Source organism: Accipiter gentilis, chromosome 20 (genome assembly GCF_929443795.1).
Source record: "Accipiter gentilis chromosome 20, bAccGen1.1, whole genome shotgun sequence".
Lineage (NCBI taxonomy): Eukaryota > Metazoa > Chordata > Aves > Accipitriformes > Accipitridae > Astur > Astur gentilis.
The window spans coordinates 26,749,314-26,770,133 of record NC_064899.1 but is presented as its reverse complement, the minus strand read 5'-3'; the positions used below and the strand labels follow the sequence as shown (position 1 = coordinate 26,770,133).

General features: G+C 38.7%; 1 protein-coding gene across 1 annotated transcript in view; it reads left to right on the top strand.

The window, feature by feature from the left end:
* The window catches only part of ADCY1 (adenylate cyclase 1), a 498,640-nt gene extending 479,320 nt beyond the window's left edge, over nucleotides 1–19,320 (top strand). Inside the window, exon 21 of the transcript XR_007508915.1 lies at nucleotides 19,307–19,320. The gene's annotated coding sequence lies outside the window, so the exon portion shown is untranslated. The remainder of the gene's footprint in view (nucleotides 1–19,306) is intronic.
* The last annotated feature ends 1,500 nt before the right edge of the window (nucleotides 19,321–20,820 follow it).

The window sequence follows — 20,820 nt, the reverse complement described above, 5'->3', positions numbered from 1 at the left end:
ATGTTGCCGGGGTCCCGGTGCTTTGGAGCACCTGCTGGTGGCCCAAAGGCGCGGGAAGGATTCTTGCCCCCAAGGTTGGTCAGGCCAGGAGACTTTTGCCACTCAGAAGCCCCGAGATGGCTCCAGGTTGAGGGAGAACAGGGCTCGGGCATCTTCTGGGAGGTGGGACCAGCCCGTGGGACCAGGAGGCAGGTCTTGCTCACGTGCTCAGGGAATAGCCGATCGCCAGCTCTGGGGTCAGGAAGGAATTTTCCCCCGGGGCAGATTGGCACTGGGCCCCAGGGTTTTTTTGCCTTCCTCTGCAGCACTGAGCAGCACCACTTGTCAGGGCTCCTCTGGTCCGTCGTGGCTAGGTTACTGCCTGCTGCTCGTGCACCACGAAGATGGCCTCTCGTGCCCTGCAGCTGGGGGGAGGAAGGCTTTTTTTCCCCCACGGTGGGCTAGCAAGCGTCCCCGGGGGTTTTTTGCCTTCCTCTGCAGCACTGAGCACGGCGCCTCGCCAGGGCTCCTTTGGGCCGTTGTGGCTAGGTGCCCGCTGCTCGTGCTCCACGAAGGTGGCCCTCGTGCCCCGCATCCGGGGGGAGGAACCTTTCTGACTCCCAGGCCGGGCTCCAAGGGATGCTCCCGGGGGTTGCTTCTTGTCCTCTGTAGCACTGAGCACAGCCCCTTGGCAGGGCTCCTCTGGGCCCTTTCGCCTAGCTCCCTGCCTGCTGCTCTTGCACCTCCAAGGCACCGCTCGTGCCCTGGCTCTCTCGGGCTCTCTTGCCCAGGGCAAGTCTGGAGCGGGAGCGGGAGCGAGCTCTGCTCTTCCCTTGGCTCCATTTCTGCAGGAGTTCTTGCTTGTGAAAAACAGCCTGTGCTTGGAAGGGCTCCAGGCTCGCCGCCCCATCAGGAGCTGCCACTTTTCGCCTCTCCCTGCACACAAATCGAGCGCAGGGCCGGCACGAGAGCGCCTTTCGTGCATCGTTGGCCAAGAAGCACAGCGGCGGAGCAAGTTTTGGAAGGCAAAAAAGGATGCTTGTCATCAATATGTGTCCGACTTTGGAAAATACCCCACAGCACCACACACCTCTTCTTCTTCTTTTGTGTGTGGTCGGTCCTGATCCTCTTCCTTCAGGTTCTCACTCTTCAGGAAACAGGGACGGCTTGGCCTGTATTCCTGCTGCTACTTTCTGCAGCTCTGTGACTTGCCTTTCCCAGGCTGCAAGGGATGTTTTTTCAAGCTACACTGAAGAACACATCAGCCTGCTCCTGGCTACACATGCATATTGCATAAATGCTTGTGAGCATCAGCTCTGAACCAGATTCAGAAAAATAAAATAATAAAATAAAACAAAACAAAACCCTGTTACCACTTGTAACGTTTCTGATTTGTGTCCTTGAAAGTGATTTTTGGAGCTGAAAGATCCCTGGCATTTCAGGCCAATAATGGTCTCTTTGTGAGTGACTGCAGGGAAAAGAAAAGAGGAGAGAAGAGAAAAAGGAGAGAAGAGTTGGAAGGGATCTACAATGATCATTGAGTCCCACTGCCTGACCGCTTCAGGGCTGACCAAAAGCTAAAGCATGTCATTAAGGGCATTGCCTAAATGCCTCAAACACTGACAGGCTTGGGGCATCGTCCACCTCTCTAGGAAGCCTGTTCCAGTGTTTGGGCACCCTCTCACTAAAGAAATGGTTCTTCATGTCAAGTCTGAATGTCCCATGGTGCAGCTTGGAGCCATTCCCACACATCCTGGCCCTGGGGACCAGGGAGAAGAGCTCAGCACCTCCCTCTCCCTTCCTCAGTCCTCAGGATGCTGTAGGGAGCAATGAGGTCGCCCCTCTGCCTCCTTCTCTCCAAACTAGACAAACCCCGTGTCCTCAGCCGTCCTCACAGGACATGCCTTCCAGCCCCTTCCCCAGCTTTGGTGCCCTCCTCCAGACGCATTCAAGGACCTTCACGTCCTTCCTAAAACGTGGGGCCCAGAACCACACACAATACTCAAGGAGAGGCCGCACCAATGCGGAATGCAGCAGGATAACCACCCCTTTTCACCGGCTAGTTATCCTGTGTCTGATGCACCCCAGGATGGGGTTTGCCCTCTTGGCTGCCAGGTCACATTTGCTGACTCCTCTATTGAGCTGCTGTTGACCAGCATGCCCAGATCCCTTTCTGCAGGGCAGCTCTCCAGTCCCTCCTCTCCCAATTTAGACTTGTGTCCAGTATTACTCCATACCAGGTGCAGAATCCAGAATTAGGACTTGTCAAATTTCATGCCATTGATGATTGCCCAATGCTCCAGTCTATTCAGATCCCTCTGTAAGGCCCCTTGTCCCTCAAGACAGTCAACAGCACCTCCCAGTTTGGTACCATCAGCAAACTGGCTAATGGTGCATTCAACTCCTGCATCCAGATCGTTGATAAATATATTGAACAGAACTGGGCCTAGAATTGAGCCCTGAGGAACACCGCTGGTGACCGGTCGCCAGCCAGGTGTAGCCCCCCATTCCCTACAACCCTTTGAGCTCTGCCCTTCAGCCAGTTCTTCACCCAGCGCACTGTGAACCCACTCATCTCACGGCTGGACAACTTGTCCAGAAGGGTGCTGGGAGGATTCTTGTTGAATCTAAGCTAGAAACAGTTTAATTCTGGATTACTTACATCTATTCACATCATTAAAGGTGTAGGTTCTATGTATCCTTGAAATAAAAGCTGCCTGAGTCAGTACTGAAGACAATTTACAATTTCATAAGGACATCTTAATGATTTCTCTCATGTCTGTCTCCTACAGTAAACATAGATCTTTGCAGAACTTCAAAAATATTAGCATAATATCTCAGAATCCTATATTAGAAAATCTAAAGAAAAAATAACTCTTGACATTATTTTATTTTGGCCCTCTTACAGAAACATACATTTAAATTATTGTATGAGTTTTGTTGTAAAAGAAAAATTGTCAAATACTGAAGTAATGTCTCACATGAATTGTTTCGTGCAAATTTTTTCAGAAGATTAAGTTTTACTTCACAGAATATAAATTAGTTCAAGTAGCAGATCTGGCACATATTTAGTATATATGACTGTACCCTTGCCAGTATTTAGCACCTCCTCCAAACAAAAGACACATGCTTTGAAATAGCTTGTTTTGGCAACCTTTTAAATAACCAGCTGTGTTTGAAACAAGCAAATGAAATATACCATGTTTAGCAATTCAAGAGGCATTCATGCAGTGGTCATTCTTGTGTCACTGCCAGCTTGTAGGAGTTAAGCAAATAAGAACTGGTGACATAAAAGATTAGCCAGACTCCATCTATTTTTACATGGGGGAAAATAATATGTAGGAAAGGGTTCCCACTGGCAGCTCAAATGCTATTCAAAGAGTGCAAACTGTTACTGCAAGGATTTTCCCCAGACACTGGTTAAAATGGTAGAGATGATAACAAAAATAAGAAGAGAAAGGCAGAGCAGAAATAGCCCCAGGATGTTCACACAGTCATACTAGGCAATTCCATTTATCGAGCTTCTTCAGATTTTTCCATGAACTTCAAAAGGCCTACCTTCAATTATCACATCTTCCCCAGATTTCCTTCTCCTTCTCCAATTCCTGAAAACTCTTTGACATTACACTTCTTTCTTTTTTCTTTTTCTTTTTTTTTTAATTTTTTTTTCCTTTTTTGGCCTAAGGGCACAGGTGTTCCCTATAAAGCCAACTGCCTCCTACAATTCTTGAGAAGTCTTTAGTCAATTGCCCAGCAATAGCTTCATAAGTTTTGTTTAATAGAAGGTGCTATCTTATCACTTTTATAGCAGGGAAAATTGACTTTAAGATGAAGCTGAAAATCACAACTGAGAAGCTACTGCTTCTTGAAAGGGATATGTGAATATAAGGTGGCTCTGGCTTTCTAACTCCTTAGCATGATCACTAAGTTACTGGGAAACTAGCTTAACTAGTTATTTGTCTAATTCTAGCTTATGACTACTCGGTGACACATGGATTTGCCTGGAACTTGGCAGCAACGGGCACTTCCTGAGTCCACTTAACTGCTTCACAAAAGCAGATTAATCTAATAAACACTTCTTCTAAAATCACTGTTTGTTCCAGTACCCTACTTTCTCTTCCCTCCTGACAAAAACAAGACTTATAAAAAAATGATTCAATGATCATGTGTGAGCCTTGTAAAACTGTCAGACAACATTTGCAAATCCTTTAATTAGATCCAAAAAAGGAATACCAAGGTGGATCTGGTTTCTCAGTAAGTGTCTTCTGTTCAATAGAATTATAATGTTAACACTCTTCTTAGCAGAAAGATCTCTCCCTTTCTTCTGTTTAACCACTCAGTACCAGGACTTGTGTTCATAGCCCTGAAAAGTACCTTATAAGATCATTCGATCCAGTGGTTTAAAACTGCAGACTCCTAAGAATTTTCTGGTATCGGTATGGACCTTGATATAGTGAACTTAAACCTGCTGTCACTAAGGTTACCGCTGGTAACCTCGGTTCTTCCTGTGGAAGAAGGCCCACAAATGAAAACCATAATCTAGTGCAGTTCCTGTCCCTTTCTAAGTCAAAAGGTACAATTACGATGTTTGGTGCAAACAATGTTAATGTTGATTATATATGTATCCCATGGAAACTTCACACCTCCCACTACCTCAAACATGATATGCCATAGTAACTTCTTTTTTAAAATAGTGTAACAGAACATCAGAAATTCTGTGATGAATCTGAGGATTCCTGCTTTATACAGAGATTCCCTTCAAACAAAATCTGCTTTTCACCTATAATCGGAAGTCAATAATTAAGATACCATGCAAGGAACACATAGCCTTCGAAACAAAATTATCACTGCATTACCAGCAGCTGCAGTTTTTCCAGTGAACTAAAACTCTTTTTGTTAACCACATTTAGACTTTCAACATGAAACAATGCACAAAGTTTCTGCTGTAAAACTTACGATTGAAGCATGCAGTACTATAAAATGTGCAAGTCTTATGTACAAACTACAATGCACTCTGTTAACATGATTTTTCTTTTAAACACAAAGAATAAAGTTCAAAGTGGGAACACCTTCCTAAATGTGACGTGCCATGAACTCAGTTATATCAATTACTTGTCCACTTTACAATGTGTGCAACATGTTAGACTGCAACTGGAAAGTATTACCCAGAAAAACACAGTCAAATAATAAAATGCATTAATGTAATTCTTGTGGGAGAGACATAGTGTTTAAATATTAACTTGAGTCAACAGGAAAGCTGAGACTTGCAAAATTCTGGAAAGAGCCAGACAACAGATACCAACAACTCCCACAGTCCACCTGCTTCTCCACTTTAGGCTTTGAAAAATAAATTGCATATATCTGAAAGGATAATTAAAAATCCAGTTGCATCAGGTTTGGGCACAGCGAGACAACTAATTATCATGACTTCCCCATCTGCTTATCTAGCCGACAGTTCTTCTCAACTTGGCATTACCTCCAGTCACTAAGAAGGAAAACCAGACTATCATGTGTAAGTTTATTTTTTGCTAAGTCGGGAGGTAGGGATAAAGCCCATTATGCATCTACCAAAATCTGTCACTGTCCCACAGAAGGCACAAAATATTTCTTCTGACTAAGTAGCACCAACAGAAACTGTGGCAATTAATTCAACACAGAAGCTTTTTCTATCTTAGTGTGTCTGCTGTTACCCAAAAGCAGTAATTTTTCCATCCAGCTTTCAATCATGCTGTTTCGTTTCATCTTCCGCATGAAAAACTTTGCCATCACTTACATACAGTTCCTTATCACCATTCTGGCAACTGATGTATGCTATTTCATGCCAGAGCCACTACTGATGATCTGCAAGGTGTGTTTGGAAATGACAAAGTTCTGGTAACACTTAAGTGATTCTATGTGTTTTGTGGGAAACAGTAGCAGGATAGCAAGGTGTCACTCAACTAATAAGCTCAGCTCTCTAAGCACTAGGAGTTTCACTTTCATTGACCAGCAAACCTACAGAAAGCTTAGGAGAAAGTAGGTCTGAATTTTGTTCATCTCTTCAATGCATGTGCAAAAGCTGAGCTGAGAGGAAGACAGGAATAAGGGAAAAGGCCTTCCTAATGTTTTTTTAAAGAAAATGTTGCATACAACTATTTATATACCAGGTCCTACTGTACACATAAGTGCATCTGTCCTCATTTATTTTCCCCCTATATACTGCAAGAAGTAGGGAAATATATGTTCACGCCAAAATTATTTAGTCTCATTACAAACCACTCAACCTTCACAGGCTTTAAAATGAGCTGTTTCTCATTGAAAGAATGGATCTTGAGGATGTACAGACTAAATATGAAGCTCCTAGCTTCAAGAAAATTATTTACTCTTACTCCAACACAAACTACTCAGTATCCAAAAAATCATCTTAAGATCTTTTCTGTCTTCTTTAGAGTCTGCACTATGTATTAGAGATTGGTTTAGGAAAGCAGTCTCACTCACAACTGTTCCCCTCTCATTCTAATCTAAATTTAAATATCTAACCTAGTTTTGGCGTTGGATTTGTTCAGGAAAAGTTATCACTAGTATTTTACATGAGAGTTTAGTCCAGGTTGGTGATGGAAAAGACTTAATCCTAGCCTGATTATACTGAAACTAACCCATGAAATCTGTTCTTCTGTTTGAGAATTAAAGTCAAACCAAAATCACACAGATTTATACAAAAGGTGCTGTATATCCACTAATTCTTTCATCTCATAGTAAAGGAATGTGACTTTTTGATGCCTGAGATGATTTTTTTTTAAATCTGACATTTGCACTATAAAACCTTCCACATTTCAAGAATGTCATTAAAACTTTACTGAGGTCTGTTACACACACTGAAAACAAAAATAAATATCTGGCCAAAGTCATGCTATTGGGACATAGTTTTCCAACATGGCACAATGACACCCAACATACTCTTCTTGAATATCATGTCATATCCTGATGCCTTATATGAAGCAACTCTGGCAAGAGAGTGAGCCTCTTAAGTTCATTAATCTAATTTTAGATATGTGCAATGCAGACATTTGCAGGTAAACTAGTACCCGCATGTTCATTTCATAGACACTGGAGAAGAAAGCTGTTTTTAAGGTTTGGTGGATCCAGCACCTCTTAGACAACCAGTTTATGATGCAAAGTATTTCCTCCTAGATCCCACTGACTATATTGACTTTACCTTCACTGAATATAACATCAGGTAACAGGCTCAGATGTGAATGCCTACTCTGCAAAGATGAACTCCATTCTCAGTGTGTCACCATACTCTTCAAAGGCATCTCTATCCTACTGTACCATCCAAAGCAGTTGGAAGTCATTGACCTGAGTTTACAGCAGCCAAAAAATACTATCTCATTAATTAATACTAATTAACCCCTTAACTAATATTAGCTAAGTAATACTTGGAAGAAGAAAGCAGAGTAGAGAACTAGTAAAGTGTCAGTTCCCAGCTAAGTTTCTCATACCATTATTCTCAGGCACAAAAGTGAATTGCAATGCTCCAGCTGGTAATTATAACACTCATTTATATTTGATGCTGGTAACTACTAGGTTTGTAGACACAAATATAAATCCTTTGTTGCATTCTTTTCATGCTTGAATGTAAGCTCATGTAGCACAGAAGCTCATATGAAACATTATTAAAACTGTATTTTTAAAATGCAATACTTATAATAGCAAAAGCTATTACAATGCATCATTTTCAAGGCACAGCTTCTAAAAGGAAATTTGCAAACTATTGCAAATATTTACATGAGCACTAAAATAACAGATACTAAACAAAAACCTAATGTTCTCATCCCCTGGACATTCAGTGTCTTTCCAATAAAGAGTACATGCTTAGAAAAAGCAATACGAACAGCATCAGAAAAATCACATATATACATTTAAAACATATTCCAGAAGTAGTTGTGTACTCTTTACCACTCCAGACACTCTTATCGCAGTCAGTATTCAGCATCCAAACCCAACCAGTAGGCATGAAACTCCTCTCATTCATTTCACCATGCGAGCCTATAATGCTAGATACATTCTTAGGCAAAAGAACTAATGCCATAAAGATCTCTTAAAATTGCACGTGCCATCTGAAGTGTATGGTTCTCAATAGAAGAGCATATGAAGGGGAAAAAGGGCTTGTAGAAAATGGAAGTAAATACTTTGCAAATGCACAGTGCCTTGGATGCCAATTATTTCCTATTAAATCAGTAGTAGTATAGAAAGGCTCATAGTGCTACTGTCACTAAAACAGAGATACAGCAATGTAGAGAACTGGATTCTAGATTAGAAATTGCTTCACTTGGTCCAAGAAGCCAGATTCAACTTTATGCATCTAAGTGAAACTCCAGTTTAGAGGTGGGGTTGTCCTTGTCTGCTGTTATATTACAATGGTGGGCAGAATTGCTGCTGCATATGCAGATATCCTCTGGTGACAATACACCTAGTGCAGTAAATACCGTTGGAATAAATCCAGTCCTTGGTTATTTCTTATATATTTCTTATATTTCTTCATTCCTATAGAATATGTAAGTTACAGTCCTGTAGCACAAGAAGTTACTAAGGACAACTACACCCCCCCCAGCTGACTGTGGCATGTCAATCACAAGCCCAAATTACTGTGTTTGGCAGTCTACTTTCTTTTTCATTAGTAAGTATCTAATCATCTTAGAAAATTCAGCTGTAAGAACACATACGTATGAAACTTCTACTTTACTGTATTCCTTATGACTGAAGACATAATCAATTTGGGATCTTAGAAAATGAATAATTGTAATTGTAATAATCTAATGCATTCTGCTTTCCTTCCATTCATATCCCTTTCCTCACAGATGATCTAATCTTAACTTTGTTGGTAACAAAGTTACTTACACTTACTTCCAGGTTAGTACGATTAGCAAATGCAGTTATAAAGATTTGATTGGGGTAGTTATTTGAAGGGGGTTCTACATCAGAAGGCTGTAGGTTTGTTAGAATACTGTCTAAAGCTACTGCAAAGGCCATCTAAAAGAGAAGAGAGAAAGAGAGAGGAAAAAAACCAGAGAGGGAAGGATGGAATGAAGGAAAGAAGGTAGTAGAAGTCTTGGGAAAAAAACTGCTGTGTCCCCAGAATCTATCTATGTGCTTTCAGACATGTGCCATTTTCACTCCTTTTGCTCAGAATGAGGCTTCTCTCTGACAGATCTGGTATGATCAGACACATACGTTTCTAGGGCACATCAATCAGCATTAATCAGATTAAAGTATGAAGCTTGTCTCCCAAATATTTGCCTAGAATCCTCTTTGTAAGACTATCTTATCTCTACCCATCACTCAGATCCCCAAATGGACCCCCAAAATGGACCCCCAAAAAACTTCAAGAAAATAGTCTACAAGAACTGTAACGTCTCTGTGATGGATTTAAGATTTGGCAAAATAGCACATTTTTTTAAGACCTTTGGCAAATGTACTGCCAGAGGACATTTTTACAGGCAAAAAACATTTGCATCTCTAAATGGGTTTACTCAGCACTTCTGGTAATCAGGTTTTGGGTATGAAAAGAACTTAGAAAAATCCATAGCACTTTTTAAAAATTTGTTTTGGGGGAGTTTTGTGGCTTACTCTCCTGGAAGTAGATATATTAATTAAAAGATCTGTATTTTATAAAGATCTTTGTGAGTATGGAGGAGGGGGAAAAGGAGAAAAAAAAACCCTAAAAGGCCAGACTTGCCTAGATGAATTCTTACAGGTTGTTGATAAATGGAAAGTTCAACATGAAGTATTCTCATTTTATTTAAAGACAATATTGAACATAAAACTCAGTATGTCCCACTTCCTCAATCACCAAGCTGAAACAAATAGTCAGTGTACTTGAAGCCAAAAAAATCTTACCATCTCTGAAGATGTATATTGAAACTATTTCATTTACAAAGGGATTTGTTACTCTTTGCATGCTATGAATTTCATGGTTAGGTGCTAGAGGAATGAACAAGACCAGAGAATCGGATCCAGCAGGGACTTAACTCCCTGCTCCCTTCACATAAATGTACTGGGATTGGAGCAACTCCTATTCTGTTAAGCAGAGTATAGATCAGACACAGAGCAAAGAAAAGAAGAGAAATACTGTGCGAACCTGGACTGCTTCTTCCATTTGTGCCTCTTTCTCCTTCTGTAAGATTAGGAACATACTAGTAGGCTACCAAAATTTCATAAATTCTTATGGATTCCTTGGCATAACCTAGAGTCTAAGTTCTATGATTTTGTCTTTGGAGTGAGACAAAGTCTATATACTTACTGTCTTTTGTCATCAGAATGAGCTGATGTCAAGATCCATGCTCACTAACACAAACAATTTCCATTAATGTCTGTTTTCCTGATGACAATAGAAATGAGAACTATAGAATAATTTTTTATAAAAACAGATTAAGTGAGCATGGGATTCATGATGATGAGAATCACCTGTATTTCTCATTAAAAGTAATTTAGCTGTCAAAGAAATTGTCATTACTTAAAAAATGAAGGTTTAGCAAAGCTTAGAATATACATGTCCAAGAAACTCGAAATTCAACAGACCTGGAAAATTAATTCTGTAGTGTATCATTGAAATGGATCACAAGGACAACAGACAGTGCAGATGTGTGCATTGGGAAACAATCAGTATATAACTGAAAATAAGACTGTGAAATAGTCCATATTTTGCAAGAGAAGGAAAATATTTGTCAAATTTCAGTATTAATTTTGTAAAGTCCATACTTCATCAGGGTCGATTAGCTGGATAACGAACACATAGATAATATGTGTTTAGTCCGGTGACCTGAGAGACAATAAAACTTCGTAACTTGCACATAGTTTACTGCCCGAGACTGCGATACAGTATTTTTTAAAAACAAAAGAGCATCAAAAATTGAAATGGCTGATCACAAACAAAATAAGACATATATAAACTTTGCCATTCATAGACATCTATGTATAGAAACCTCTCATTCATCTACAACCCTGTAAAATTTCCAGGCGCGATGCAGTAGGAAAAGTTGCATCACAGAGGTCACTCAGTGAACCCATATTTAAAACAACTTTTTGATTCTTAGAGCTGTAAACATTTGCCAATGTTGCCAAAAACTTTAAATGGACTCAACACACACTCTTTATTAGCATGAAATCCACTGCACCATATAGCTACTTGGTCAAACTTTGTGTGATTAATTTAAGATAGACATCAGGAGTGGATTTCTCTTTCTCTTTACAGGCAAGCAGTTCAGAAGTAATGAATTTCTCTGTTGGCTTAAGAATTCCTCCACTGGCTTAAGAAACACCAGCTTTTCATTTTTATAAAGATGGACTATTAATTCTGCAGTACAATATATTAGAATTGTCTGAAGTTAGCAGCCAATACAGCAAACTCATGGTGCTTAAAAAGGATACCTCAAAATGAGAGATTAGTTCAGGGGCAGAGTGCTGTGGAGCACTTATACCTTAAATTTCTTCTGAAGTTTTACAGAAAAAATACTAATCCTATACATTGTGTTCTCTGCAGAGAATTTTATACTCTACAAATATCAATGGATCATTAATACCCCTTATTTAAATGTTACATTTTTTTTGCATTTTTATAACATAAAATCATGGCATAGAACCACAATAAAACAAGAGTACAAACTGGCTTACCTTTAGGCAGGCTAACTATGCTTTCATCTAAATAAGGTTTCTGTAAGATTGCATTTGTCTTTAGTTGCACTTATGGACCTGGAAAGTGTCTTAGAGGAAGAACAAAAACGTCCCTGTTGACTGAAACACAGAAGACATGTCACTATTAACTGCATACAATAGTGGAAAAATGAGTAGCATTACAGTAAAATAAAACATGATGCCCAAGGGGACACCATACCTACTATATTAATAAGTGAAAAGTAACTTTGAATTTATAAAGTTCTAGTCTAAATTTTCAGTAAAGTTCTTTTCATTAGGTGTTGATATGAATTTACCAATTTTCACCTACTTAGCAAAAGACGCTATTATTTTTTATTTTCATTTAGTCCCAGTATGCAAAATTAATCAAAATGGCTCATGTAAAAGTTCTTGTTCTTTCTTCAGTGTAACTCATTATAGCTTCTAAAACTTGGCGAATGTCATCAGTAGTTCAAATCAAAATAAGCCTATTACACCTAATATAATTTACTACTTTTTCATTCAGAAGTATTTGTAGGAAACACAGATCCAGAACCAATATGACAGCAGAACTTTCGATAAAACTTCAAACTCTCAACATGTCTTTAAGCTTAAAATTAAAATTTAAAAAAAAAAAAAAAAGAAAGAAAAAAAGAAAAAAGAAAAGTAATTTTTGTTTGAAGACAAGATTTGGCCATGGGTAATACTTGGCACAAGAAAGCAACAGTTGTGTACAAGCTTAGTGTACCTTTATTCCTCTATCTCATCCCCTAAAAGCCTGATCATCTCTAGAATGTTTTTAAAAAAAGGAAATCTGCCTCTGCTGTGACAAGTCAAAAGGTGGGTGAACTGAATCAGAAAATAACTGACTTCTTAATGTTTTGTCTCAAATACGTAAGATAAACTCTCTTCTGTGGCATCTTTGCAAAAAATTATTTTAAGTGTGCTGAGGAATCAGCCAGCCAACTTTCTTCTCCTTTACATAAAAGCTGTGTGCTACAGTCATTCCTACAGTTAGGTCATCACCTCAGTCATAACCTCTTTTGACCTCTAACTATTGAGCAGGCTGGAGCATTACAGAACCCTAAGATTCACTGTCGGTCTAAAAGGGCACAATATTATCTTGAAAACATGTCTTCCACTGAGGCTGGAGATTTTTAAGTATTATTACCATCTATGGAAAGGCTATTATCTCATCACCTCCTTACCTTCCTTTAACTGAAGCTTCTATTGTCTTTGAGGGAGGGAAGAAGGGGCAGGAGAGAAAACCAGGCAATTCCTACCCTCTATCATAATCCTTTGCCAACTAGGAACAGCTGTATGGAAAGGACAGGCAACGGTTTCTGGCTTTCTGAACATTCATAAAACATCCATTCTTTATATTGGAAAGGTTGCAACAGCACCCTGGAATACCGGATGCTCACCCAGCAGATACGAAACTGCACCAGCCCGCTCTGTCGGGGCTGCGGTCCCTGCCAGAGCTCAGCTCACAGCCGTGCAGACCCCAGCTCCCACAGAACCTCCGTCTGCACAGCTGGTTTATCCAGTTCGTAATCAGGTATCGATTTTGTTTTGCTGAAAGATTTCAGCTACACCAATGAAGTTTACACGGATGTATGGTTGCAATGCCTCACTTAACCTCACAACTCTTGGTTTGCAGTGATACAAACAGAAATTGCTCGCATAAACCAGACTCATTCATGTCTTCTCACCTTTAATCTTCAGTGCTCCTATCTGATCAGTTAGTACTATTCATTAGTGGCATTTTCTCCAGCTACTAGATACCTCTGTGTACTTTGAGTCCAGGCAGGTAAACAAAGATGACAGTTGCAACTCAAACTGTGTGGAGATGGTAATCTGCTCCGTAATAATGGCAATTTCCTTAGCAGCCACCTGTGGTACTGAAGGTTGTTGAACTGATGAGTTCCCTATATTAACTTGTTGTGTTACGTTATATTAATTATTACTAAATATTGAAAAAAACACTACCTCAGTGATAGCTTATTTTACACAAAGCAACACACCTTTGCTCCCAGATGTGCCATATTTAAGATTATTCCTTCTTCAGTTTGAGTGTATTTTGAGAATAAATCAAATAGAAAACACTGCATGCATCCTGACAGATACACACTTACTGTTAAAACATCAGAGAATATTTTTTTGAAGTCAGCAATTTTATTTTGCTGTAGTTTTCCTTAGTGATCAAAGATTAACCTGAAGGATTTGGAGGTCCGGTGAGACAAAATACCCACCATTCTATTATTTAACCAATTTTTTTCCAGTCAACAAAACTGGACTGCAGATCTGAACAGCACAGTTAATCTCACAATAGTTTCAGTATTCGTATCTCACCCTACAAAATTTAGATATTATAGAAATGGTAAAAATGAGAAACAGCTAATTAGTTTTGTGTTTTGCTGTCTAGGGTTGACCAGCTTTGTTTCAAAGATTGGTGAAAACCCAAATGTTTAGAAGTTGGGTTTAGATCAACTGAAACATGAAATAGCACACATCTTCCTAGCTGTAAACAAGAAATACTGCAGAAGATATGTACTAAAGCAGAAAGCACAAACTATCACTATGCGTCCTTAGAATAAAATTAGGTACTATTTTTAAGACTGCTTGTATGGATTATGAGTGAGAGTGGCTTGGGAAAATGGATGTGACCTCATATTTCGTATTTGGAATTTGCAGTTCTGTCTATGCTGAGAAGCCAAAGAGGCAGAGGGCACTCCACCCACCATCCTGATGGGCTGGCAGTTTCACTGCCTTCTAGCTGCAGATGGTGAGAAAAGCCTTGTTTTCATAGAAAAAGCAGGAATCTGGGCTGAGAAGGACTTGTGCTCTGCTCTAGTAGGCTGCTCTACTTGGTCTATCAGATGAATGCATGTGGGTCATGGACTACATAAGCCTGAAAGACCACCACAACATTGGGGACCGTACTATTTATTCCTTCTGTGGGTGTTAGCTTGTTAAGTTGTTTATAGTCCTTCTGAGCCTTCTCAGCGCCTGGAATGTGATTGTAACACTTAACAGCTCTGCCTTAGGACACTGACTCTAATTAAATCCATTTCCCAAAGGCCCAAGTGGCTAAAATTTGGTCTCTGTTTAACATACCACCTCACCTGCTGCATTCTATTTAAGCGGGCATTCTATTTGGTTGGGTAGTTAGGTAAAAATAAAACTTAATGATTTATGGTGTCCAAAAGATCAGGCTAGAAGAGATAATGCTATCATCTGACTCAAAACTTTACAAATACATGAACCATTCAAGTTACTTCTCACCTGAAAGGAAGACCTTGCTTCCTTCCCTTCCCCATATGGAAAAGCGGTTAAATTAGAGCAGCTTAAAGAAACAAACAAGAAACATTAAAAAAATTCTCCAGAGCCGTTCAAGGAGAAAATACCTATCATGTAATTCCTAGGCAGGTTTTTGGGGGGTAAGGGTGAAGGTTAATAATACTTTCTAAGCTGACTAAAGTACAATCCCAATAGCATTACGTTTTATATTTATTTGTCCTGTAAGGTCACTGCTTTCTATTTTGTATGTCTTTTCACATAATGCTTCCTCCAAAATACCTGCAAGTTAATTCAGCCATGTCCTACTTAAATGTTTCACTACCTCGTTACCCACACTGAAAAAGAAAAAAACTAAACAAATTATTAAAAAAAACCCCTACAACATGTTTAGAAAAAAGAATATATTCTTAGAGACAAAATATTCCTTATTTTTAAGTTGCTTATTAGTAATAGATTTAATCAATCCCTTATTAGTGTTTACATTTAAACTGCCTTAACTACTCTGACAAAATAACTGTGAACCTGCCTTTTCATTATCTTGAAAAGTGTGGTCAGAATGCTGCTGCTGTCATTCATCTTCTAAACTCCAAGACTATTTTTAGGTACCTGTCAAATGTACCTTCATTTATGAGATGTCATTAATTCAGCTAACTGCAGCTGTACATTGATGTCAGACTTTACTTGTCTCAGAAACAGTGAGATGCAGCTGAGTTATAGACAACTTGTGGTAAAGAGAAGTGTGTTTCTAGCATCTTAAATTTTCTGAATGTTTTTTTTCTGTATGTCCCACCTCTGCATGCCAGCAGATAGGAATTCGGTTTTACAGCTCTCACCAAGCACAGAGCCCATTTGATAGTGTAAAAAACCGCTCTGTAATTCCAGCAATGACATTCTTACACTTTTGATATGGTGCATGTGTAAGAGTCTGGTGTGACACTGTCCTTATTTGTCTTTACACTTTTGCAGAGGGATCCAAACCTCTTGCAAATATAGGACAAACTTTCCTAGTAGACTTAATAATAATTTGTAAATCTAGTGTGATATTGAACATGGTCACAGAGTAGGTAAAATTACAAATACTGGAAATAAAAATGAAGTATTAGAATAAAAGAAAAAGAAACACTACTTTTCTGAGGAAAAAATAGAAAAAAAAGCCACAAATATTTTATTTTGACTGTCAAGCCATTTCCATAGCAAAAAATATTGTGGTTAGAGGGAAATAGCTAAAATTGCAAAAGGAGTTAATAATCACAGAATAATGTAATCTATATTTTCAACAAGAAATGTAATTTAGTAGTAGATGACACAAAATGTCCAAATTTAGGAAGTTGTTGCTCAACTTTGCATGTTCTTCATACACTATATCATCTCCATCCTTAGCCACTTCATACAGCCTCCAGGATATTTACTGAGAAAACTGTATTTATATATTGTGAAATACTATTTGTGTTATCAAATAAGCAGATAAAAAGCATGTAATAATAATAATAAAAAAAAAAAAAAACACACCAAAAAACAGGCACAAGGACTGTCTGCACAGTCTATCCCTATGCTGACTAATACACAAAATATGTGACCAAAACAAAAGCCACTCATATTACTTCCCTCTTCTGCCTTTATTTGCAAATGAAGTCCCCTGTCCATGACCTTCTGGTACACTGGCACATCACCAAGAACTTTGCATGTCATTTTGTCAGTCCATCGCGCTCACATATCACAATATCAGAACTGAATGTTCTTCAAGGTTTGCTGAATCTGTTCGTTTACCATAGCCCCTTTTCTTTACCACTAGATATCGATCTTCCCTGATCACTAAATCTTGCATTTCTGGCTCCCTGTTAATACAAGCCTATTTGAATCTCATTCAACTTGTATGCAAAGACATGCTTGTGTAGGAAACAAAAAAGGGGCGTCCAAAACTGGACATGCTATTCCAGATATGGTCGAGTGAAAGGTGAGTTAAGAGGAATAATCACTTCCCTTGATCTACGGAGGATGTTGATGCTGATAAAATGCAGGAATTCTTTTGTCTTCCTTGCTGCCAAAATGCACAGCAGAGTTGATTTGGCCTACTGTCCACCGTGTCCTTTCCAGTAGAGCCACTACCTAGTTAGTCAGTTATTAGCATCACAGAGTTTTACAGCTTCCATTTTGACTCTTGCATGTACACACAGATGTACATCGTGCCTGCCAGAAAACTGCCCCAAGAGTCTCTTGGTCAAAAAAAAACCCAACAACAAAACTATATTTTATGGCCCTGACTTAAGACACTTTTTAACTAATTCCTTGAGAGGATTATTTTTTTATTATTATTATGTACTATAATTTAATGACTATATTACAAACCAGACCTGGTGTTTCTTGTGAAATTAAGATTATAAAGCAGAAAGGAAAAAAGCATTTTTGTAACTAAGACCGCTTGTAGGAAGGGAACATTCCAACATTACATCCAAGGATGATAACTACTGGAGAAGGCTAATATGTATTTTACTGAAAACTAACATGGGCCAGACGGAGATACAGTGGATACGACGGCAGGCTGAGCGCAGTCCTATTGGCTGTCTGATCAGACTGTACGTGAAGGTCGCATGTCAATGTTTACAAAACTTTTAAGCAAGTCACTCCTTCTGGTTTCCCAAAATGCAAAACTATTTGGTTTTCAGACTTATTTGCAGAAATTGAGTTTTTGTTTGTGTTTTCCTTAATTAAGCAGTGTGGGGAAAAACCAGAAATACAGACATTTTAATAGTTTAGGATTCATTTTGATCTCAGTCCTTGCTAATAAAACAACTTCCTTGAAAGAGGGCACATGGGTGTTCCTCAGTCAGTGCGTTTTTATTGTTTTTTAAGGATTCCTGGTATTTCGGTTCTTAGTACTTTGTTGCTATCTCGTTTTTGCTTTGGCTCACCCTAACAGCTGTGCTTACTTAATTCTTTGCTTTCAGAAAAGGAAACACATTGCAGATAACTGTAAATGGAAATACAATTAACACGCTCATTCATTACATCAAAGCATCACCACTGAGTGCTGTTAAACTGCTGATGGATTAAGGGTATGTATCATTACATGCTTATACTTGCCTGATTTCAGCCTTAGTCATCTTACCTGATCTATTATGAGGAAAAAGAAATTTTGTGCACAATTAAATCTATAGACAGGTAAAATATTGATATATTCTTAAATATTGGCCAACAAGATTTCTAGAAAGCAGGTTTTGCCGAGCAAATCTGATTTCATATTTTGATGTGATAAAGATGAAGAAAGTGTATGTGACATACTTAGATTTTGTAAAGGTCTTTGACTTAATGCCTCATAGTGTTTGGATTGAAAATTATAACCACAGAAACAATTAAGAAAGTAATAATGAAGAATATCATAATAGTTGGATAAATCTCAGAATCCAAAAATGAGGCAGCAAAGTGAAATGGAGAACAAATGTAATATTTTTAGTGGGACTGGTGGAGTAGAAAATACAAGTCAACATTTTTATTCAGGGGTCACAGCGTGAATATAAATAGTCCTGCTGGTAAACATTCTAGATAACATAGAGTTGTAAATCAGCAAAGAATGTGTGAAGCAGGTTAAATATACAATTATTTTTTTTTTGTCGTTGACTTGATGAATCAGTTTGTCTGGAAAAAAAATGTATTTTAGAGCAGCTAAATGGAGATCTTAAAAAAAGGACACACTTCCAACTCTATCTAAAGTTTTCTTGGCTGTCAAGGGTAAGAAATCCCATATTTAATGCTCTCTTTGGGAGAGCAGGTTATTTTCAAATACATAAAGAAGGATCTTGTCTCCACCTAAAGCTGGAATGCTACACAGACCTTACAGGAGGCATTTTCCCTTGGCCTTTAATATGAATAGGTCCAATGTCCAAGTGCAAGGGCCTGCACCTGGGTCGGGGCAACCCCCATTACCAATGAAGTCTGGGAGATAACGGGATGGAGAGCAGCCCTGTGGAGAAGGACTTGAGGGTGGAAAAGTTGGAGAGTTGGAGAAGAGAAGGCGACCGGGAGACCTTATTGTGGCTTTTCATTATATAAAGGGGGATTGTAAGAAAGGCGAAGAGAGACTTTTTGGTGGGACCTGTAGCAGCAGGTCAAGGGGCGATGTTTTAAACTGAAAGAGGGTAGATTTAGATTGGATATGAGGAAGAAATTCTCTATGATAAGGGTGGTGAGACACTGGAACAGGTTGCCCAGAGAAGTTGCGGATGCCCCATCCCTGGAAATATTCCGGGTCAGGTTGGACGGGGCTCTGAGCAACCTGATCCAGTTGAAGGTGTCCCTGCTTATTGCAGGGGGGTTGGACTAAGTGACCTTTAAGGGTCCCTTCCAACCCAAACTGTTCTATGATTCTATAAATGTTGAGGATTTTGTTGTGGTTTTTAACATACAGAAATGAATTTTACATATAGAAAGGAATAAACAAATTAATGTTTATTTATTTTGATTGAGGCATTTTCTTTTCCTCTTTCCAACTTCTGGCAGATTTTCTGTGTGAGTGAAAATGCAACAGGGAACAGTCGTCATCTACTGAATGTAGATCAGAGGAAATCATCTCCCAAGTGTGGGATAGGACTAGAACTCTGAATGTCATAATGAAGAGAAAATTGCATTGTTCAGCCCTCCCAGAGATATCAGGACTGATGCTGGCAAACAGGGAGACGGGCTGACAAAATCCTTCCCCCACATGGTATAAATTTACAGAAGGTTGAGTTATTTTTGGAGACTTCCCAACCACATTGCTTAGGCATATTGTGACTTGTCAAATGCATACCTTGTTTCTTCTCTATCTTTCCATGGTGTCTAATGCAGCAGACAACTGCACTGGAATAAATTAGAGTTCATTAAATAATGCTTGTTAGTCTGTTTGATTGGGGAAATCGTTTGGAGAGTTACAATTAGGACCAGTACTCTGGCCCTAAAAATGAATGACTCAACAACCTAGTCTCTCATTAGTATAAATATTAATACCTCTGCAATTAGCAGCAAATTGCCCAGATTTAAGTCTTGATCTGAGTTTAGAGATTGGCCATTGCTTCTCCAATTAATCTTTTCACACCTTTATTTCCCTATCAAGGATTTAAACTCTGTCCTTTCCTGTTTAAAAATATAGCATTTTGCATATAGCACTGTGGATTTTGAGATTGGATTCTGGCTTTTCTACTGCTTTACAGGATTTTTGGAAAGAGATACTCTATAGTAGGTAAAATGTTTGGAAAAGAAAGACCTTCATAATACGTGTAAAAAAAAGAAATAAAAAGTGCAATAGAAATTAGTTTCCCAGAAACATTAGGCTGTACTCATCATTATTTTCCAAAAGGCCAATTCTTTGTTTGAAAGCAAAAGCAGACATGTAGAGAAATTAAAAACTGGATTTGAAATATTCAGAATAGATACTTTTACCTAAAACACATTTAAAGTTTGTAATTAAGTATCAATCCTATTTATCTAAGACACAGAGAAAAAAAGCAAGGGCTGACATTTGTCTATTAAATGGTTAACATTTAACTATTATTAGATGAGGTTTGCATTTATCATACAAGATCAAAACAAGAGACTCTTTTATCTAGTTTCATGGTATGTAAAATGGTTGATACCCGAGGAAGATTAAGAAGGTGAGAAAATAGAAGATGACAAAAAATTCTTAGTGTACCTCATCAGCAGTGTAGTTATTCTACAGATCTTTTTCTGAATAAATGGGGTATGTCACATCTAATTTACAGAACCAATTTTGGCTGGAAATTTTCCTCCTGTGTAAACTGTTACTGACTCTGCAAGGAGTGAAAGTATCAGTATCAGTAGTATTTAATATTACCTTTTTCTAACTTAATCTACACTGAGTTCTATGTCAGTTAGACTTTTCAGACTTTTTTTGTGTTC